The 23,643-nt window shown below is 39.5% G+C and overlaps 1 protein-coding gene across 7 annotated transcripts in view; it reads left to right on the top strand.

Moving 5' to 3' along the window:
• Nucleotides 1–2,994: 2,994 nt before the first annotated feature.
• Nucleotides 2,995–23,643, top strand: part of CLOCK (clock circadian regulator) — a 68,117-nt gene continuing 47,468 nt past the window's right edge. For 3 of the 7 annotated variants that reach the window (XM_050338874.1, XM_050338875.1, XM_050338868.1), the window contains exons 1-3: nucleotides 2,995–3,157; nucleotides 13,194–13,295; nucleotides 16,697–16,783. The gene's annotated coding sequence lies outside the window, so the exon portion shown is untranslated. The remainder of the gene's footprint in view (nucleotides 3,158–13,193; nucleotides 13,296–16,696; nucleotides 16,784–23,643) is intronic. The other 4 variants (XM_050338870.1, XM_050338869.1, XM_050338872.1 and 1 more) reach the window with 4 other exon arrangements.

Genomic DNA, 23,643 nt, shown 5'->3' with positions numbered 1-23,643 from the left:
TCCCCCACTGAAAAGTGTGACCCAAAGACAGTGATGTTTATAGACATACATAATCAGGATTTGGCTGCGAATCCATTGACTAACACTTCTGTTTGTCTGATAAGAGTTCAAGACTTTTCTCTAGGGTTGTAGGTAATTGTCCCACTATTTTAGAACACTGACAGTTGGATCAGTTTTTTTTTCCTTACAAACATAACTGTATTTTTCACAAAGTAGTTTACAGTACCACTGCAGAGAAGCAAAACTATGTGAGTGAATGAAGAGGCCTTTCTCCTGATTTAGCATTTTTATTTCTTATGAGTAGTGAATCAAATTGTATAGTATTAATGTTATTTTTCCAGTGACTCATCATACAAAAAAAATCCCAACGTGCTTATGAAGATTTACTTATATACTGTTGACATGGTTTATAACATCAAAATGCAGAAGGAAAAATGAAAAAGAATAGTTCCCTTAACACATGGCACACAGATATGTAAGAAGAACAAAATGAACTGGTGATTGTTTTGTTTTTCCACCTAGTGAGATACAGCTGTCTTATTGGTAGATATTTACTGGCAGATACTACTTCTGGGAACTTTTATTTTGTAGATTCAAAGAGACAACTAGTAGATACATTTCAGAGACAACGGCTTATTTGCCGTTATCTTCCCCTTCAAACTAGAGAGCCAGTTACTAGTTTTAAATGTAAACAGGTCACCAGGGCTTCAGATATGATTCCAGAGTCATTTCAAGTACCAGTGTTGGCAGCTGCAAAAGGAGTATTGCCTCATCGGTGACCTCCCTGCCACCACTGCGGCTGCCGTGAGGGACACAGGCACAACTCACAGCAATTCACAAGTGCCAGCACTGTCACACGAGAAGCAAGATATGGTAGGAAAGTGCCAAACCTCCTCTTTGGTGACTGTGACTTTGTAACTTCATCCACATAGTGACCATGTGATCGTGGTTAAGGCCATCAGGTGTGACAAAGTAGCAGCAAAACCCAAGGGAATCTGCAGGTTAAAACCAGATGTTTCTGGTGCTGGGTCAGTTACACCGTTTGGAAGTAAAGGCTCTAGGAATGAACGTGTCAACCTTGCTTTACAAGGATTATGTGGACTGTGACAGCCTTTCAAGTCAACACCCACTGATTTTAGTATTCTGGTGTGATGTGAAATTTAGTTTCAAATTCAGCCTCCTCAAATAGATCGTCTTTTGATTAGGCCAGTGAGGATCAAAAACGAATGCCCTGAGCAGGTGTTTGCTCTACAGTTCTGAAGTACATCACACACAAGATGGCAATGGCAGTTTTGTAGGAAACATGGCCATAGTTAATGGAAGTGCACTAGAGATTTCTGTATTTCTGGTCCAATCCAGTTACATCACTCAATAATTCCCAAACTATCTGCTGCTCCTAATTTGGCACTACTTAAAAGCTACATTGGCTCTCTCCTAACCCTTGTGAGTGAAACAAAACTATAATAACATACCAGAGCAAACTTACGTTGATGGCAAGAGCAGAGTAATAGTATTTCAACGAGAATAGTTTCATAAAACCACTACAGCATCTCTAACCAGTCCTGTACCTTCAGCATCTTCTAACATACTTTCAAAAGAGAAGTAGCATTAAAAAAAAGTTACCTTGCTTAGGTCATAATTTTTGGCAGAAAACGCAAATGTGTGTCATCTCCACAGCTGTGCTGTCTGTTTTAATCTTGTCATACAGTAATTTACTACTGCAACATTGCAGTAGGAAAGTGTTATGCTCCCATACATGCAAGATGTGAAGAGAGACAGGACAGAATCTCCACTTTGTTTTTCTGAAGAATTACTGTTGGTTACTAAAGGTCTTTTGGCAAAATTGATAGATACAGCTTGATGCTATTTTTAGCTTCGCGGTTTCTTTGTCATATTCTAGTTTTCGTAATTATGCATTTTTGTTGGAAATATTCCTGCATTTTCTCCTGGATGTTCCATTCCTGCTATACTCTATTATCTCTGCTACATTTCATCATAGAAGCATTATCCTTTTAATGAGTAATGGTATTATTAGTTTTGTTTATATCACATTTTCCTTAATTGAAAGCTAGAAATGAGAACTAGAAATGGATCACTAACAAAAATGAGTGTTTTTACTAATGCCTTTCAGAACTCTTCAGCAGAAAAGCTGAGCTCATGGTTAGCTCTTTGGCAGCATTACTGCTAAAGAGGCTCCTGCCCTGCAAATACCTTTGCATAAGACTTTGATTATTAGGTGAACCAAACAGGAAAACTGATCTACCTGGAAAGTAACACAGAAAGGAAAATCCATGAGATTTTGCAGCCAAGCTCCTTATTTCATTCCAGACGCAGACGCGAATTAAGCTTCTACAGGTACACATTTGTAATCGCACTTTTGGATATGTTCCTTGAACTCCTAAATAACTCGGGAAGCCCGTCTGTTCCCAGAGAGCATCCGGGACGCCGGGTGTTTCCCTACGGGAACGCGCGTGTGCCCGCGTTCCGCGCCGGGTTCACCGTGCCGCTGGGGAAGCTCCTACGGAGACTCGGCTGCGGGCTCTCCGCCCGGCTGCAGAGCACCCCTCGCGGCAGCGTCGCGGCTGTCCCGGCCGCAGCCCCGGCGCTCAGTCAGTCCGTGCCGGGCGGTGTCCGTGCCTCAGTCAGTCCGTGCCGGGCGGTGCCGCTACCGCCATTCCCGGCGCGCGGGGTGAGCCGAGGCGAGGTGAGCCCGGGTCAGGGCGGCGCGCGCGCACCGCGCCTGCGCAGAGCCAACTCCCCCCGCCGGGACGCGCGGCGCGGCGCGCGCAGAGCGAGCCTCCCTTCCCCGGTGAGCCGCGTGTGCGCAGGCGCGGCGGCGGCGGCTCGGCGCGAGGTGCCGCGGGTTGCAGTGCTGCCGGGCGCACGCGCGGTGGCGCGAGGCGCCGCGGCGGCCGGCGGCGGTGGGGGCCCGGCGGCGCAGGCGCAGTGGCGGCGTGGGGACTGCCGGGCCCGGGTGCTGCTGGAGCCGCCGGAGCAGCAGCAGCGGCAGGAGCGGGAACAGGAGCAGCAGCAGCCGCAGGAGGAGGACGGGGAGGAGGAGGCGGCTCAGTCAGGCAGTGCCGGCGGGCGTGGGGCTGCGCGTGAGGAGCGGCGCTCGCCGGGACAGCTGGGGCGGGCAGCGGCAGCGCGGGGACAGGTGAGCGGCGAGCGCGGCGCTGGGCGGTGCGGGCGGCGGCGCCGGGCCCCGGCGTGCGGCGGCGAGGGGGAGGCGGGGGGACGGCTCGGAGGGGAGCGGTGGAAGTTGGACAGCGCCGGCGGGTCCCTCGCCGCGCACCGGCGGGACGGGAGGGCAGCGGCTGCCCTTGGGCGGGCACGGCCACGGCCGGGGGTGGGGGGCGCTCGCGGGGCACCCGCTAGGCCCGGTGACCCACTTTGCTCCTGTCACAACTCCGGGCGCGCCGGGAGCGCTGCCCGCCTGGCCCGGCGCCCGCGGACGGGCAGGGCGGCCGCGGGGCTCCCCGGCATCCCCGAGCCGGACCGGGCCCGGCCGACCGGAGCCGTGGGCGCCGCCTCCCCTCGCGGCCCGTCGACCGCCGCTCCGCGGGGCGGCTCGTCCCGCGGGGGCCGGGGGGACCCGCCCGCCCCACGCCCGGGGCAGGTTTGCGCGGGGGCCCCGCGGAGCGCGGTGCGGGTGTTCCCACGGCCGTCGGGCTGCGGTCGGTGCCCGCCCGGCCCGGCCCTCCCCGGGCGGGACAGCGCTGCGGGGCCGCGGGCTCCGGACGGCGGCGGGAGCCAGCCCTGCGCTCGACCTGCGGCAGGTGGGCTGGAGCTGCGGGCGCGTACGCACTTTGTAGGCTTTTTAAAAAAATCTTCGGTTAACTTTATTGCGGTACCTGCAGCGTGTTCGCGCTCCGAAACCTGCGGGCTTCTCAGAAGCCCCCGGTCTTCACCCCACTTACTGCGGCCTTAAAGTCAGTGTGACAAATACTCCAGTGTGTGCAGGTGTGAAATAGGAACAGCGAGGAAATCCGTGGTACTTAAATTTTGTGTTTGTGTTAAGGTGGATCCGCATTTCTTGTTGGTTTCACTTTCAAATTCCTGCTACTTTAGGCCTCGATATAAATTTGAATTTTATTTTTTTTTTCCATGAGAGGCAGTGCTTGTGAACTAATCAAACAGATTTGTCGTTAGATCTCTGTAAAGCAGTTGTTTTCATGTGCCTGTTAAGGGCTGACCTACCAAGAGTCACAGGGAAAGTCAGGTAAGGTTTTAGCTAGGATATGAAGTGGCATGTAGAGGCAGAGTGGCTGGTCATAGATCCAGATCCTCTGAATGATTAAAGTAAATATTTTTTTTAAATGACATAGTTTGACAAGCAGAGCTTTTGGTGGCAGTGTGGACTTGACCAGGCCTGCCTCTTCCTTGCTCCCCACTCTCCTCTTTACTGCCCCCCCTCAGCTGCAGCAGCACAACGGTTCGTGGAATTGTGTCCTGTAACTGGCTTGGGGAAATGATCCGGGTTAAAATTAACTACCTGGGTTGTTTTTCTTTTTTCTTTTTAATATGGTTATATTTAACTTATATAATTTCCTTGGGTAACAGGTGTGCCAGGAGGCAAACGGATTGTTTAAGCAAATGCTCTAGTGAAAGAAATACTTGAGAAATAGATCTCAACTGGAAAAGTTCAGTTTGAGCAGTTGCAGTTGTTTCAGACTGTTCTATCTAACAGGAATAAGGTTGACTTTGCTTATAAATATCTGTTGTAGTAGAGGGATTCTACTCGGCAAGTAACTCTGCTTTTCCTTTTTTTTAATGAACTGTTAATTTTCATATGTATCTATGTAAGATATTTCTTCAGACGTGTTGCAGACACTACTTTCAGATTACCAAACATTATAAGTTTGAGTAGGTCTGTTTTGTTACAATATGGGTACTTGCCTGAGAATTTTTTTGGTAATGAAGGAGTTACTGCTTCTTGAGAAACAATTCAAACAGGAGAAAAACACCCAAACTTCCGGGTTGATATTTAATAGTTTAAGGTGCCATTCAGCCATGCCTTGTTTTTTATTTCTTCCGCTGCATGTTCTTATATGGAACAGTTTTAACACATGTAGGTAAAATAAAAGAATGTGAGGAAAGCAGTGTTTTCTTTACTAATGCTCTAAGGACCCCATAAACTCTGCTATAGCTGATTTTACTCTCTTTGTACTAAGCAATTTAAAAACTGAGTGGTAATTACTTTAAATTTAATTTGTAGTGTTGGTTAATTATCTTATTAGTGTAGAATTTCATAGAAGTCATGAATCTTAATGGCTGGATCGGTCTTGCTGAGGAAATTGCTGCTTTCAAAAGGTTTTTTTTTCCCCATTCTAAATTTCTGCAACAGGTTGAAAATATGAACCAGTAACAGAGAGATTGCCCCCCACCCTTTTCACATGTTCTTTATATGAAATATTTTTATCAGCTCAGAAAGTTGTGAATTTGTGTTGAAAGCAGTTGAGAATCAAAAATGCAATTTTCTTCTGTAGGTAATTTAATAATTTTCAAAACAGCTCTTCTATTAGCTATGCACTCCTTCAGGAGATACGTATAATTTGCTGTTAAAGCCTCATGGCTTCAGCCTAATTTTGTAGATGAAGGCTATGGATAGTTGTCCTCTTAGAGTAGAAAATTAATACCCTAATACAGTTTTTAACACAAATCACAAAATAAAATTCAGAAGAAATGGAGTTACAGCTAAGGTACCTTTCTTTTCATCACATTGTAATGAGATAGTTTTTCTTGAGGCAAAGACTTTGGTAGATCTTTGAAGTAAAGAAAAGTGCATTTTAGTGTTTTAGCCTTTTTAAAGCACAAGTTTCCATATGAATGCTGGAAACTGTAAAGGCCAAATGATAAATCAGATATAGAAATGTTTCTGAGGATAGGTGGGTATTAGTAGATAGTTGCATAGCAAAGACAGTGGCTGTTCCTGCTGTTCTTACCTTCTGTTTATTTACTTTGCAAAGTATTTCTAACCTTTCTATGTCAATGAGCTGGTTTGCCCTGTAGAAGGTTCACCTCCACTGAGTGGGTGAAACAGGAGCAGGAGTCTCCAGGCTCTGGGAGAACAGTAGCTGTTTTGCAGTAGCTTTATCTCTGGAGGGGAAAAAAGGTATCTGTGAGACTACAGAGAAGAGTGGCCAAAGCATTCCACTGTTTCTCTTGTTTTTAACGCCGCATTATTATTATTATTGTTGTTGTTATTGTTATTATTATTATTAATTGTGTTATTATTTTTGATTTACTGGTCTTTTAGAATAAAAAGAGGCGTAGGAAGCACACCTTCAGTTCTGTAGCAGAATCTGAAATGAAAGATTCCAATGTGTCTCTACGTAACTGGCACAAGCAAATTTGGCTGTACCCATTGGGAAGGTACCTCATTTCCTTCTGTGGGTGATCCACCGGGGAAAGCAACTTATTAGCGTAGAGGGTTATTTTGTTAACTCAGTTAATGGGAGGCTGTAATAATTTGAAACTGTCAGACGTTACCCTGTTTATTTATTGTAGGAGTTAAAGATATGAAATGCAAAATCACAGAAGAGGAAGAAGACTCATGGTGAATGCAGCTGTGTGCTGCCCTGAGGGATTGAATTCTCAATCCCTACTGCTGCCACAAAATTCTTTTTGTAATGTAAAAACCACTTCAATTTTGGCATACCTCACACCTGAGTATTTAATTTTATAGTCTTAATATTCTCTTACCATACTTTTTGTGTATAGTATAAATTCTTAATTATAGCTACTTTTGGAGTATATAATCATATACATAAAAAGTTTTGGTGCTCTGTGGTTGTCATGTATCTAGTATTCTGTGGAAGCAACAAGGCTTCTCAGATTCTTCCAGCAGTTTAGCGTTGTACACTTTGGACTCTATCCAACTGTTACATTTTGTCATTAAAATCAGTGAATTAGTTTTCTTAGTCTGTACTGAAGTTCTGAGGAGCATTGCTGAGTATATTATAAAATCATCATTAGTAGTATTAATATTTTATTAAATATAGATCCTTAAATAGTCATACTCATGAGATTCAAGACTGGTAAAGACTTATATTTAGAGTGTAATGCTTATGAAGCTCAGTAAATACTATGGGCATTCCTCATCTTCATGATAAAAATGTATTCAAATCATAAATGTGGCTGCTTAAATGTTTTGTCCTTAAAACTGTGTGTTTAATTAATTTGGAGTATTTGTGAAGGCTTCAGTTTTGAAGCTAATGTCATTTTACCCATAATGACAACCTGGTATCACAAGATAAATGGTGCTAGACTATAAGGCTTATGTTAAAACAGAAGAAAACACTTGGAGTAAGACAGATCTAATTAAAGTGGAATTTTAAAATAAATATGTGGCCTTGTAAACTGTAGATGGAATTTACAGTTCTGTTAAAAAGGATGTTAGCAGGTATCTCTGAGAAAGATTTTGATGTATATTATTTTGGTATATGGCCAGATTCATAAAATAATACAGAGGAGTCAAAACTGTGATTTAGATGGATTTTGGATCTCTAGCCCCAAATAAAATTGTAGTCATGTGTTGCCTAAATTTTACAGGTTTCTAGGCTTTCCCTGGTAAAGTGTTGCAAATGTATTGAAGTTTTGTTCTCACTCAGGTCTTCCAGAACGTTGTCACAACTGAGCATCTTGGCATCTAAATCTGTTTATTATTCATAAATTAGGCAATCTGTAAATTAGGCCTTCACTTGTTCAAAGGCATGTTCAAACTACACCTGAGGCACACCTATGGGATTGGACTTGGACCAAAACCCTGTGGTGACTCTCCCTTTTGTTCAGAAGCACAAAGAGGTGAGGAGGAAGTGGTTTTGTTGATTTCTCCTTAAAATAAACAACCAACCTCCCAAAACCCAACAAATAAAAAAACCTCCAACCCCTAAAAAAACACTTTCCCTTGCATACAAGATGGTTAAAGTCTAATTGGGTCAAAGAGAGATACTAGGCCAGTTATTTTCTTGGAGAAAAAGGAGGTGAGTACCTATGTTCTGGCCTGTGTTCTGAAAACTATTTTGTCTTTTCTTCCATTTAAAATTTTAAATGCCTTTGGGAACTGGAAACTAGGACTTAGGTCTCTCATTTGGGTGCCCTTCTCCCTAGAGAGGCACATGCACTGCTGGTTCTGCTCTGTCCAGGAAAGCATTACTTTTTGCTTCTGTATTCTGAAGATTTCCACTGAAATGGTAAGTTAGGATTGGATCCATCTTTGCAGTCTCATGTGGAACCTACTGAGTGATTATGGTTTGAACCCCTTCTGGCAGAGTAGAGATTGGCTTTCAGATTTCTGTGTTTCAGGTTACTGTGCTGTAACCCTGTGCTGCTGGACAAAATGAGAGCACATCCTATTGCCCCTGCTGGCATGTTAAAAGAATATATTACTCCTGTTTTGATGGGAAAAGCTTGGCTATGTGTCTGTCAAGGACAGGGACCAGGATTGTGTGTACTAATCTTAACCTATGGCCTAGACTTTCAGAAATAGGTGAACATGGAAGTGTAATACTGTGTCCACTGGTTACCTTTATAGTTTGTGTCTCTGTTAACTTTTTCAAAAGCCTTGCTGAGCAATGCGTTTCTCCCTGGCCTTGGTACTTTAGGATTGTGGGTACTGTTGTATGGAATCTCCTTGTGCCCTTTTTTAGTAAAGACTATAGTGTAGAGTTGTATTGCCTGTTACCACCAGAGCAGGCAGCAGAACTTAATTACTAACTCATTGTGTGGTAGTTGTGTTGCTGTGGGATGCTTAGAAGAGAAGGAATTCATGGGAATGGGCTGATCATCCACCATTATGTCAGAATTTTAAGTGCTTTATAGTAGGGAGTAGTATTGCTAACAACATCATCCACAAGAGTTTTTAGCTTGCAGATTCAAACATTTGTGAGTGTATCTCAGTTGCTTGCAGAAGAATTGATCCCAGATCCCATAAGCATGTCATTATCTGTGGAACTGGTAGATATCCAGAAAGTTCCAGCACTTTCTTTGTCCGGCAAGTATTTGGGAACATAGAGGAGACAGGCTGGCCTTAATTACAAAGTGGCTCTTCTAGGAGTGAGAGAAGTTAATATGTGAATTTCCTAATATACATTAGAAATCTTGAGGAAATACATATTTTTACAATTTAAATTATGATCTTAAAAAAAATAAGAGTATGAGATACTAAGGTGGATAATAAAAAATATTTTAAAATATATTATTATAGCTAATTTACTATTTCAAATTCCAAGTGCTGCTGTTATAAATAAAACAAATCCCCATTTTTACATTGAATTAAGTTTTTAATGATATAGCAATTAATAGTCTCTGGCATTTAAAGATATTTGAAGTGTTTGGTGGCTATTTCATTGCATGTTTGATGCAACGTCAGAGGCTGCCTGTTGAGTTGTGGCTGACATGCGTGTTTACTGACATGCACCCTGCCAGAATAATATTCTGTGATTTTGGTGGTTGCTGGTGAGAAGGTGGTTTTGAATAGAGAGAGGGTAAACTCCTGCTGGTGTGATAAGGTAGAGAGTTTTTCATTTTTCAAGTTACTCTTACTAGAGAAATGCCAAAGGTTTGGATCATCCAAGAACCTCAAGATATATTAGGGGGAAAACCCTGTCTTGTTACATGGAGTAACTTTTGCAGTCCTGAGTTCCCTAAAGCTTTATTTGAAACCTGTGATGTTATAAAAAGAGAAATCAGAAAATATTTTGCCAAAATCTTATTTCCCTTGGCTCAGTAAACAACCAGGAAATTTTCTCCATTAAAAGCTGTAGGGAGTTGCCTTTTTTTAAGCCTGATTTCCTAAGAAAACGTGATTTATGCTTTTTTCCTTGTTTTCTCTCATTCTTTCCTTAGATATTTGCCGATACCTTTTGAAATCATTGACCAGTTGCAGCCATGTTTGTAGGAGGAATAGAAATTGCAAACTAACGTGCCTACAGGTTTTGGGAAAATGGAGCAAGCTGGGTAGAGGGAAATCTGTCACTACCCTTTCTTGAGGGAGAAACAAAGCAATGCAGTTTTGGCATAAGTTCTTTTAATAGCAGAGAGATGAAACTGGAAAGGGTTCTGTCTAAAGATTTTTGTTTATATCAGTTACTGAATGAAATATATTCATTATAGCAAAATAATAATATTTTTCTCTCAGCATTAGAACAAAAGCCATTACCTCCCAAATCGGATTTCCAGTAAGCTCACTTCTTTGTCTGTAACATGGAGTTACTAGTTAAAAAGAAGGAGCTCAACTTCTGTCTAGAATGACATTTCTCTGATTCTTTTCTGTCTGGCCTATATTTGCAATGTCTATTTATCATGATAAACAGCAGATTGAAATCTACCTCATAATGTTCAACTTGAAGATTTTTATCAAGTCTTAGTACAGAATTGTAGGGTGTTCTTCTGATAGATTTAGAGAAACTTCTCATGGTGAAGGTGAAGAAAACTTTGTTAGCTTGTGCTACTTTTGTTTCTAGAAAATTCTCTACTCTATTTAATATATATATACTTTTCAAGCCTTCAGTAACCAACATAGTCTTCACAAATTTTATGGTATTCACAAATAATTCATTAATTTTAAGTATTAAAATAGTTCATTTTTAAAATATCATAATGGACTGCAAAATAGGTGATTCTAACTTGTGCTTATTTTGAAGTAGTTTTCATAGTAACAACAAATATTCGAAAGGAAACTGGGTTTTACTCTGACTGTGAGTAGAAAAGCAAGTAGCAGAATGAATCACAGCTTCCAAGAAGTGTCACAGTAGGAATGCAGATTCTCTCTCACACACTCACACATGCACTTTCCTCTCTGTCAGTTTTAATGTAGTAATGTGATTTAATGAAGTTTTTCTTGCCATCCACAGCAGCAACACTCATTATATGTAATCAAGCTACTACTAGCACTTGCGTGCTTGAGAATGAAGCTACAGTTTGTAACTAGTATGGTGATTCCAGTGATAACTCTCTAACATCTCTGCAGTTTTACATGCAAGATATTTTTCTGGAGATTGTTGTTGTTAAAATGTTGTACTTCATTTTTATCATATAGTTGTTTTTTTTTCAGCTCAGAAGCTTTAGTTAAGATGTTTTCTGCTGTGCTAAAGCTTTGCATGATGTTTCATAGATAATAAAATCAGTTCCGGCCTTGAAGAGCTTGTGATCTGAATTTCACTGACATAGAAAATGAGGGGAATGACCTCAGAAAGGGGGACAAGTATTCAAATTAGTAAGTGAGTCATAGTGAGTGACTTAAACAAGTTGTCATTTCTAAGAACACAATAAGGTAGATCAGCGATGATGGAAATGAAAATATAGAAGCAAAAAACCGCATAAAGCAAGTCCAAATAGTATAGGGATTTGAAGGAAAAGAGGCAAAATGCTTTATTTTGTAGGATCTGGAAAGCATAATGAAATCAGAAAGGTAGTCTGAATCAAGAGGAGGAGTAACTAGAGGGTTTTAGGAAATGGGGCAGGAAAAAGATACGTAGAAACTTCCAAATTGTGTTGATGGATTTGGCTCTTATGATGAACAAAAATGAGAGAGGAAAAGTATTTGAGAATGTACTAATTTGATCAGTTTGGCAGGGAAGTCAGATCACAAATCTATAGTACTAAGATTTATTTTTTTAACCCTTTAAGAAATGTAGCTGTCAGTTGAACTTGCTTTTAAGGTGAGTGGCAAAACAACAGACAGCTGTGCCTGAAAACTTGATCTCGAGCTTTGTTGCTACTTCTGTTTACTCCCAGTTCTTCTGTAAACTGGAGGCCTTTGTATGAACTTCAGGACAATTGAGGTGAGACTATAGTTTTTAACATCAAAGGTAATTGAGGTACTACCACTTTCTCCAAGTCAAAAGGATCACAAACTTTTTCCATTAAAATAACTGAAATTACTTTTCAAAAATATTTTAGTTAAACTGTTATTACCCTTATATGGACAATTAAATTTATGGTTGATTTATACTGAATTAGTTAAACTTTGTTGCAAGCATAAGAAATGAAAAATAGTGTTTCATAAACTGGTACAGATTTTTTTAAATGCACCTAGATGCTTTTCCTGCCCTATAGAATATAGTTTGCCATTTCTTATCTATATACTAGTATTGGATTCAAAGCATTGATTTCTAACATTAGAATATTTCATTTTACTACCTAAAAAAATAAATATGATAGATGATAATGATCTACCTTTTGTGTCCCATTAGGCTTGGCAGTAGATCTTCCTCAAACACTAGTATTCTTCCCCATCTTGACAGCTGCTTCTTTCTGTGTTACATGTATTGGGAGACACGGTGGTAAAGAACAGGGGTTTTGAAATTACTTTGATTATTTTATATCAAAGGAAATCTACCTGTCCTTGCATACAGTGGAAGGGAATAGATTTGTGTATACCTTAAAAGATATACTTTGCCACACGGGAATGCTGAATAGAAAGTATCAATAGTGGTAACTAGCAGTAATTTTTCCACTAGGATTGTCAGCAGTGAGTTATTACAGGTGGTACATGTGTGTTTAAAACACAGGACTGTATATAGGAAATCAGAATTTGTGATCTGTAATAGGTGGGGAGCTGTTTCTTTGTTGAATAAGTAGAGTGTGTAGAAATCTCTACTGTATGGTTAGCTTTTGCTCAGCACAACTTACTGAAATTAGTTTTTCATTGGTGAGGGGAGTTTGAGTCTTTCTTGTGCTGTTGTGTTCCATGTTCTTTGAGAGATTCAAGCTGTGTTCTGAGGTAGATCATGTGTCCTGTTTGAACCATAGTACACACAGTTAAGACTGTATTGATGCATTTGATTTCCAGAAATCTGCACGATGTATTACTGATGTTCTGCAAGGTTACAATATAACCCAAAGCAATTGTAATGCACTGCTTGTAATAGAATGTTTTGTAGGCAGCATTAGAAGTGTAAATTTCATGTTGCCTTTGGACTATGTCTTACAGATTTGGATTTCGGACAGTGCCAAAGCTATGTAAAAGGTGATACGGAATGCTGAAGTTCTCCTTCATGGGTATTTACTTCATTATGTTGAGTAGAGAAATTGGAAAGTGAAATTGTGGACAGTTTAGGGATGCAAATAAAGCAACTGAAATGGCAGGAGAGAAAACAAGAGAGTAATAATCAAGGCTTCACCTCTGAAAGTTGTTTTGAATGGATTAATTTTTATAGAACTGTGGGGTTTTTCTTGTTGTTTTTCAGAAGACTGTGCCAAAGAAGGCTTTCACTCAGATGACATCACGTTTGGACTGCTAATGCTACCCACCCACTCTACAAGGCACAATGCATTTCTGGGTAATTTAAGTAAGTATGTAGATTTTATTGCTACTAGAACAGTAATGCTTTAAACAGAAACATCTCTCTTTAAACCTCAGGCAAGGTAGACGTTCCACTTCAATTTGAGATTCAAATTAATGGGGCGTGTGGGCAAGAATAAACTTCAAATAAGCTTTTAATAAGCTTTTATCCTTTACACTGGAGCATGGAATCAAACAACTGAACTGTACCTGAGCTGCCTTGGAAAGTAGGAGGGAAACCCCCCCAAACCTCATAATGGCACTGTCCCCAGCAATGAAGTGAGCTAATGTGGCCCTGTGATTTCTGGAAATGAAATTAACCTCCCTCCCAGGGATGTGTTGTAGTGAATGAGCGTGTGTACTGCCACGCTCACTGCTTTTCTGACTTTTTTTTGGGTTTGTTTTTGGTTTTTTTTCTGGTACTCTTGTTAAAGTTGAAATGGGCTTAATACCCCATTCATGTGCATAGAAAGCAAAAGAATGCATCTTAGTAGGTTCAGATAGCAGTATCTCTGTTCAGGTCATCTGATTTGTGAAAAGGGTCGTTTCTCCCCTTCCTTGACTGGACGCAATGTACCGCCCAACTGAGGATGGGCCAGGAGGTGCAGATTTTCATCTTTGCAAGATTTGTCAATGCCATACTTGCAATAAGGTTACTTGTTGCTTTGTACATCACATAAAGAGACACGCAGAACAGAGGGGGTAGTTTGTCTGTGGTTCATCTTATGAGCAAGGGGTTTTGTTTCGATGTATCATGAGGATTGTGGGCGTAGCCCTCTGTAACCCTTCTCATGTGTGTATTTATATGCTTTTTCTTTCTAAGTAGGTATTGTTTTTCAAATGTTCCCTTGTTTTTTTTGACTGGGTCAAAAAACCCCAAGAAACTGATCTATTTATACAGGTCAGACACTGTGCCAATCTCACTGTAACAGGAGTATTTTGTCTTGCTGGCAGATAGCTTTTCTATATTCCTAATGGCTTATAATGGATTGGAGGCGTTTGGTCGTGCATGAAGTTTGGTCGTGAATGGAATTACAGGTAGCAGTGCTTGCAATTAATGATGCTTAAACTTTCTATTCTAAGGGCCTGGTTTTAGCTGCTTGTAATTTAGTACAACTTGAATCACTGAGCACTGAGTCTTTGAGTTATATATCTTGTTTCAGCTAAAATTTTACTAAACATCAGTTTGTGTCTGAGGGTGAGTTGAGGGAGAAGATATACTGTTTACTTGATTCAAAATGCAATGAAAACCTTGCCACTGGAAAAATAAAGCACCTGCATATGTTACAGCAAGCAGTGAAGGTTTTAGGAGAAAACAAACCATTACGCTGCAGTATCAGACTATTTTTTGTGCCATCCCAAACTCTTACATTAGACAGCATTATAGATTTCTGAAAATGTTTTGTACCAGTTCAGTGATTTGCCTAAATCCATTTCATCTGTCCAAATCAGATGAGGTAGATAAGTTCCAAATCCTTTTAGTCATAACCAGACAGACCTACTGAGCATGTTCTAGCTGGACTGTGAGAAGTAAACAGGAATAATCTTCTCAACTCCATTGTAATGTCAGGTACAAACACTGAGTAAGAAGATTTTCGTCTGTACTCTTTGTGCTTTTCCTTAACCCCATCACCCATCTACTGTTGATTTCGTCCTCTAAATGCTGTTTCAACAGTTTATTTACATAACTGTCATGCATTTTTTTAATTCAACTTTTCTATATTCTTTGATTTTTTTAAAATAACTGCTCTTGTGTTCAGAGCAGATCATAATAGAATTGACAGTTTTGAACAGTGTGTGTGGTTAAAAGTTATTAAATACTTCTTTTTGAGCATCCTGAAAACTTATGCATACTATGCATACTTGATTCTGCTTTTCAAGTAACATTTTTAGACCATGAGGACCTGCTTGGTTTTATTAAGAATTTGTGTTTTCCAGGGCATACTTCAGCTTTATTTACAGCTTGTGTCTCCTTAGGCTGTTTTTTCCTTCATCTTTACATTTTCAATAGTCCTTTTACTTGTGTTTCTTCCTCAGAACATTTTTTTAACTTGTGCTGAAAATCCTCAGTTTAAAACTGTCCTTACATTACAGAACTTTTGTACTTACTTATATAAAGACATATTTTATACATTTTTTCTTAATTGGTTTCTCATAGAAACATGAAAAACAACTACATAGAGAGAAAATACTTTAGACACTGATTTGTAGAAATAAGAAAGATTTGAAAGTTGTACTCACGCGTGCACGTGTGAGTGCTTTCAAAAGTGTCTCTGTGCTTCTCTGAAAATGTGCCTGTTTCACTACAGGAGAACGGGAAGTCAAACCACCTGCTTATTCAGATTTGTTCTTACACAGCTGCTGTAGAAGTCCAGTGAATAAGAGGTGGCAGCAATCAGAGCCCATCCACAAAGAATGGAAGAATGGAAGAAGTAGCATTGCAGGGCAGTTGGTTATCTTGGTTGTAATCACTGGGTCTGCTCTACCTTTCACAATAAGAAAAATTGCAACTCATAAAATCAAAATTTGTTTCCTAGGGTATAGGGAGCTAAAGATCTGAAAATGGTCTAACTGAGATGTAAAGGAAAAAAGAGATTGTTTCTGAGCAAGCTAAGAGATTATCCTAGGTTTTAGATTTGAATCAGAGGAGTTGACTTAAAAAAATTAAGTAATGGAGTTGCCAGCCAAAGCAAAGGTATGCCCTGGGCCAGGCAGAGAGATGATAGAGGTGCTATGTAGAAGAAATGATCACCCTGTTTGTCTTAAGATTTGAATTATGGAACAGAGGAAAACTTTCTTACAAGAAAAGGCTGGAGACTTCTAGTTCTACTTTCTTTTGCTGAAACTAGATTTTGTAGTGCGGAAGATGATTTCAGTGTTTCCACCCCTCCCTTTTGCTTATTGCAGGATGGTAATGAACTTCCTTTTTTAATCTTTTCTGGGTTTTGTACTGAAGTGGTGCAAGAGCATCTGTTGTTCACAAATACAGGAACATGGAATGTGTGTTCAGTTTAGGACTACATGGAATGATTTATTGCTTCATAAATTTTTTTTGTATTAATATGGATTCAGTACTACATTTTTAAAAATCTGTAATTACTTAATAGGGTTTAAAAACCCCAATGGAATAAGTTGTATTTAATGTTGATGAAAATTTCTGTTAACTAATTTTTTGTTATTAAAGCTAGAATTACTTATAAGCCCTAGGTTTTGCTTTGGATCCCAGGTCCACACAGAAGGAGGCTTCTGAAATGGACTGTCGATATACTTAAAGTTTTCAATGTATGTTTATGTGAACACATGTATAGTGTTGTTTTCTGGTGGTTTTTCTTAAAAGACAATTTTTCTTTAGGAATTGCTTTAAAGAGATCTGATTCTTTTTTTTTTTTTTTTTTCATCTAAATTTAGCAAATATAAAGAGAAACCCATTCTTTCATTTGCAAAATCTTCTGGAAATTTATTTGGATGTTGTATACTGAATGTCACTGAAAGTAGGTGAGTCTCTGAATATTTTGGTTATTTTAAGCAACTGAGTTAATTGTACGTGACAAAATCCTGTTTGTCACTTAGATTGCTAAGAGCAACTCTGTCATTTAACCTGAATCTAGAAGATTAAATTATTAGATAAACAAATGGCAAAACTCAGGAAAAAAGAGCAGCCAAACTCTAAGCAAAATATATTCCTGGCTTTACTGCTAAGGTAAAAACCTGTGTATACACCAGATATATTTTATCTAGTGTTTCTGTTATGAAGTTCTTCCGTTCCGTAAGTTACTTGATTAGCTTCCCTTAGTACTTCTGTGGTCCTGTGACTGTTCTCTGAGGTGATATTTAGAACCAGGCTAATTTCAGTCTTACAGTAGACTAATATTCCTGTGTCATTAATCTGATTTTTCTCAATTCACATAGTTGCTTAGCACTGGATTTAGAGATCAGTTTGAATGATTGCAGTAAATACATCATCATCTTTATTCTTTTTAAATTTTGTTTGAGTTAGGGCATGTTAAATCACAGTGGTAGTGCTTACATGCCTGTCTCAGACTATACTACCTAAATTTCCAGATAAAAAACAGTACCAACACCTCTGTCTGAAAGTTCAGATATGTGAAATTAAGCAGTTTTCTCTTACTGTATGTAATAGCACAGGGAATAGGAGGAAATAAATCAGAAAATTCTGAAAAAAATATGGGGAAACAAGAATTTAAATATTTTAAGTGAAAAAACCAGGATATATAAGATTAAGTAAATAGACAAAGAAAAGAGAAATGAAACCTAAGCAATAAGGATATCCAGATTTATCGTGATCCTTCAGTGCCCTCAAGTATTCTGCTTGTGACCTGACACCTCTGTTTGTTAGTCTGGCTTGAAAAGGTGGGATATAACTCTGGTGCATGCGTTGCCATTGTGATTTGGATCATTAAAACTGCGTTGGACAAAATCTCTCGTCTCCCCTTACCACTTAGTTGCTCAGGGTGTTGGAACTACACTCCTTTCTCAGAAAAGTAACTTCTGCTGCAGGTACAAAGTGCTCTTCTATCTATACTGAGGAAATACAGGTTTCCATCAATCATGAAATTCCTGGAAAAAGGTGACTGGTCCATGTGATGGCTATCTTTTCTTCTGGAAACCAGATGAAATCTAATCCAGAATAAACCCTCTTGAACAGCTAGCACAGAGTGTCAGCACCAGCTGCTTTGATCTGCTGATCCATTTCTACTGTTTCAGATTACGTTGTAATGGAGACCTAGCTGAAATTGTTCACTTGGGTTGTAGGTCAGTAGATGAGGGCAGTGAACACCTATGATATGTATGTTATATTATGCTATAAATATGTATGTTATATTACATATATATTACAATATGCTACAGATATGTATGTTATGTTATACTGCAAATGCAGGTGTAAGTTTCAGTGTTAATATTGACAAATGTCAAAGTGCCAGGATTTTTTTTTTGCAATTTTGTGAATACAAACTTTCAGTGAAACAAAGAAATACTACAAGTTACAGTGAATCAAATGACTAAATCATAAGGGTCTTTTGAAATTCTGATCATTTACTTTTTCTTCCATGCTTACATATTATTATTGTTATAAACAGAAGTATTCTGATTTCTTTCATAATTTTTATGTAGAATTCTAAAGTTTGTATGTTTCCCACTACACGTTTTGCTCAAGCTACTCGTCTACCTTGAAAAAAACAACACAATGAGACCAGTGCTTTATTGCATTCATGAAGTAGGAGCAAGACAAAAAATGAAAAGGAAATGATCTTCGCAGGTGTTTGCCGTTATTACCATTTTTTGTGCCTTGAGCTCTCAGGAGTCAGGAATTTTTTTTTTTTTTCCCAGAATGGATACCCAAGTTTGAGGTTATAGATGGCAGTTGGTAAGGTTTTGAAAATCAAAGTAATATTTAGTGTTAATTCATTTTATCTTGAAGTTACAGTTGAAAGAGTTCTCTCCATCTGCCCTGTGTAATTTTAAATTCAGAGATTCCCAAGAATTTTTCATGTTTAACATTAATGTAATATCCCACATGTCTAAGCCAATTATTAGGACTAAACTAAGTTATATTTCTTGTTTATTAGATCCTTGCAGATTTTAGGCCTTGTCTTTCAGCATTTTTTCCCAGAAAATTTCCAAGATTCAAGTAAGATTTCTGTTGATAGTGGCATTCAAACAAACAGCCTTTTAATATGATCATTAAAAACCCCCTACAACTGGATAAGGTTGTAGTAGCACAACTATCAGCAGCATTTGGGAAAACTTTGTTTGAAAAAAATCACTGGCTTTAATAAAGAAAATAAAGTTTTTTGCAATCTTATTTAATTTGTTCAGTCTATTCTCTCATGTTGTAACTAGCATAAACATATTAAAAGTTAGCATATTTTATTCTCTTAGGCTTAAGGATTTCTCCCTTCAATTTGTATAATCATTCCTAAAACAGTGATTATTACAGCCACAATTATGTTTGGCACTTGAGCCCAGGGAAGTGGTGGAGTCCCCGTCCATGGACGTCTTTAAAATTTGTGTAGATGTGACACTGAGGGAACATACTTTAGTGGTGGACTCGACACTGCTTGGTTGATGACTGGACTCAGTTATTCTAAAGGTGTTTTCAAACCTGAACAATTTAATTCTATTATGAAAAAGCAATACATTAAGTAAAAATCAAAATTTAGTACTCAACTGCTTCATATGGCAGCTTAGAGTGTAGACTTCATTGAGGGAGGTACAAGCCTCAGTTTAACTTGAAGTAAAATGTTGAGAGTCAAAACATGGGGCTGTAAGCCAGTAAGTTACAGAGTCCTCATTATTTTAAGTAATCTTGTTTTAGGAATATTGCACTGTTATGTTGAAGTGCTCTATCTGCGTATTTTTTAATGTGTTTATCATAAATAAACTGTTTCAAGCTTTAATGTGGGCATAAATACAATACAGTTCTTTTCATTAGCCTGTTAACATGTGACCGGAACATATACTTCATGCTAGTTTCAGGATTTCCTGTGAATATTGGTAGCTTTTGATGTCCCATTCCTCAATACCAGTGTTAAATAGACCACTAACAAGATCCTAGACCTTTGAAACCATACTCACAATGTGCTGAGCAGAAGAGAGTTAAATAAAATCTGATTGTAGTTTTGATTTTTGGTAACTGATATGTTAATTGTAAATTGAAATGGCTATAATGCCTTTATAAATATTTCTTAATGTTACTTTTTGGGACTTAAGTGCTGGATGATCTAAGGTTTTGTTAATAAAGTGAGGAAAGAGCCCATAAGAGGTGGAGCCACCTGCTGCAGAGGGGCCTTGGTCCCAGCAGTGAAAGTCTCTGACGGTGCCTGTGACTGCTGGAGTGTAGCTCCCGGATTGTCAGACAGGGAAGGTTCCTTAACTGAGAACTCGAGAGCGCAGAGAAAGCTTTGAGGGGCAAAAGAAAGCATGGTGAAATGTGTTTTGGTAGATATGTGGTCTGATTATTCTGTGAAAGAAAACTTGAGAAGTGGTAAAAGGGAAACAGAAAAAGATGAGGAAGAGAGTTTAAAGTCATGCAGATGCAGTGAGTATGGTCCCAAGTAGCTGTTATGATTTGTGTTGAATATTATAGATGACAAAAGGACTGGTAGGTGAATATTACAGAGGGTAAAAAGGACTAACTCATGCAAATAACTTTGAGGACTCATTTGAAACTTTGTAAGGTTTATAGGGGGTATCAGGACAGAATCTGAATTTCCAAAAAAGCAAAAAGGAACTGAATTTGTGACCTCCCCCCCCCCCCCGTTAACCTAATCTTGAAAATTCTTATCTTAAATATTGTAGCAGCAAAACTTAAAAAAAGTTTGGTGTAGAATTTCCTCAGTTACGTTTTATCTTTCAGTATTATGATCTTAAAATATTTTTGAAACAATGGGAGATAGGTGACAGTTTTTACAGGAGCATTGAATTAACCTTCAAGGCACTGGAAGCCTTCATTATAAAAATCCCCAATATCTGAAGATTTATATTGTCATCATAATTACTCAGTTTAGAATTAAATTGACCGGGGTCAACATTTTGAAGATGATACTGCTCTATGGGAACAAAGAATTTGTTGTTTGTCTTTTGCTGCTTCTCTGGTGACCCTCAGAAGGTGATTTCAGTGGGTTTTCAGAACACATTTATCACAAGCTCTGAAAGTTTCTGCTCGTGTTAGTAGCAAACCACAAAGAAGGAATGAATGCTGCTGTTGCTCAGGAGAATGAAGAAAGAAGATGAGGCAATTTGTTATCTACATAAACTAATAATGGTTTAGAAACACGGAATGCTAAAACTGACTTGGTTAAGTGTTACAGTACTGCTTCAAGCTATAATTCTTCTTTGAGCTTTGTTTCCTAAACATTCAGAAATTCAGTTGCTCTGTGTTCTGATGTTTGAATTCTTAAGTAAAGATGTTCTTCCTTTTTTTATTTCCATACATGTAAGAATATATGCAGAATGATTACAATAAAATTAAATCAAATTTAAAGATGATTTTTATGCCCTTATTCTGTCGTTGCATTGCTGTTTCTGCTTATTTCATGCAGTGATTCCTCTTCTGTTAAAATGGTGCACCATTTTTCCTGCCTGAGCAAGTCTAGTTATGGACTAAATGTGGGCTGCTCTTCCATTTCCTTTGGATTCTTGCTTAAAGCAGGGTGATAAAAGGATACCTAGCATCTATTCCCAAAGTGGTTGCACAGTATTTTGCAAAAAGCTTCTGGGGACAAGAAAAAGTGAATTTTTTCTGCCTTGGCTTTGTCCATTCTTTAGCCTAGACAACAGTTGAGACATTTCCTCTCTGTACCAATTGCAAAACTTTTTTTTTTTTTTTCCCACTTTAACTTTTCCTGTTGATGCACTTCTTGCCTTTGTAATGTGAAGTACTTGTCCTGTACTTCAGATTTTGCAGTCACTGTAATTGCAGTTGAGCCTGGACTGTTATGTTGAAAGTTCTGACAAAAGAGTAACTCTAGTGTTTTGTTAAATGAAATTAAGGAGTAGTGCAGTGTAGGGGTTTGGAATTCTGTAACTATGGTATTGAGTTTTTATTTACCGTATAAACTTGTTTTTTTCAATAAAAGGTAGTTGTATTGAGAGAAAAACTGAAGGATCTGGAAGACACTAGAATTCTAGAAAATTAAGTCTTCTGTTAAATCTAGTTAATCTTATGAACATAACAGTAAGCATACTAATACAAAACTGTATTTTGTCACATATTTTTTGAATAGAGTCACAGAAAGGCTTGGGTTGGAAGAGACCTTAAATGTCATCCAACCCCCCACATGAGTAGGGAATGCCATTCACTAGATCAAGTTGCTAAGGGTCACATCCAACCTGGCCTTGAGCACTTCCTGGAGTGGGTCATCCACAACTTCCCTGGGAAGCCTGTTCCAGTGCTTCACCACCCTGTGAATAAAACAGTTTCTTCCTAACATCTAATCTAAATCTTTGCTCTTCCAGTTTTAAACCATTCCCCTTTGTCCTACAATTATCTGCCCATGTGAAAAAAGTTGCTCTCCCTCTTTTTTTTAAGCCCCCTTCAAGTACTGTGAGGCTTCAGTGAGATCTTCTTGAAGCTTTCTCCAGGTTGAACAACCCCAGCTGTCTCAGCTTGCCTTTGTAGGAGAGGTGCTCCATCTGTCTGATCATCTTTGGGGCCTCTTCTGGACCTACTCTAAGGGATCCACGTCTTTCTTGTGCTGAGGACCCCAGACTTGGATGCAGCACTCTGGGTGGGATTTCACCAGAGCAGAGTAGGGGGGAATCACCTCCCTCAACCTGCTGGTCACTCCTCTTTTGATGCAGCCTGGGATACAACTGGCTTTCTGGGCTGCAGACACATACTGTAAGCTCATGTGCAATTTTTATCCACCAGCACCCCAGGACTTTTTTGGCAGGACTGCTCTCGATCTGCTTGTTCCCCAGCCTGTATTGATGCTTGTGTTTGCCTCGACCCAGGTGCTGCACCCTGCACTTGTCCTTGTTGAATTTCACATTAAGGTTCACCTGTCTGCGTCCCCCTGAATGGCACCCTTTACTTCTGTTGTGTCATTGTACCGCTTACCTCATATTGCCTGCAAACTTGCAGAGGGTGCACTGAATCTCACTTCTGTGTCATTGATAAAGATATTAAAGAGCGCTGGTTCCAAGACAGAGCCCTGAGGGACACCACTCGTCACCAACCTCCACCTGGACATAGAGCCATGGACTCTATGGCTGTGTCCATCCAGCCACTCCTTTTCCATCTAATAGTTCACCATTCGGACCTGTGTCTCCAATTTGAAGGAAAGGATGTGTGTGGGACCATGTCAAAAGATAATGGCATTGGTCGGTCTTACCTTGTCAGCTGTTGCTGTCACTCCATCACAGAAGGCCACCAGATTGGTCAGGCATGATATGCCCTTAGTATGACTGTGCTGTCTGTCTGTGGTCACCTGCTTGTGTTGTGTATGCCTTAAAATTACTTACATGATCTTCTCAGGCACAGAGGTGAGGCTCACCAGCCTACAGTTGCCTGGATCTTCCTTTCTCCCTCTTTTTAAAAATAGAAGTTGTGTTTCTGTTTTTCCAGTCCACCAGGGTTTTTGACTGACCACCATGACTTTTCAGATAGGATGGAGAGTAAGAGGGCAACAACATCAGCCAGTTCCCTCAGGACTCTGGAATGCATCTCATCACATCTCACAGACTTGCGGCTATTTGGTTTCCTCAAGTGGTCCTGAACCTGCTCTTCTCTTAGAATGGGAATACACTGAAATTACCATTCCCTGGTGTTTCCCTTGTTTTGTTTTTTTAGCTACCTCATTCTTTTTATCTTTTGTTATTACTTTGTGGCT

This window comes from Myiozetetes cayanensis, unplaced genomic scaffold (assembly GCF_022539395.1).
Source record: "Myiozetetes cayanensis isolate MyiCay16 unplaced genomic scaffold, myiCay2020 scf7, whole genome shotgun sequence".
Lineage (NCBI taxonomy): Eukaryota > Metazoa > Chordata > Aves > Passeriformes > Tyrannidae > Myiozetetes > Myiozetetes cayanensis.
This window is presented reverse-complemented; position numbering and strand designations above follow the sequence as displayed.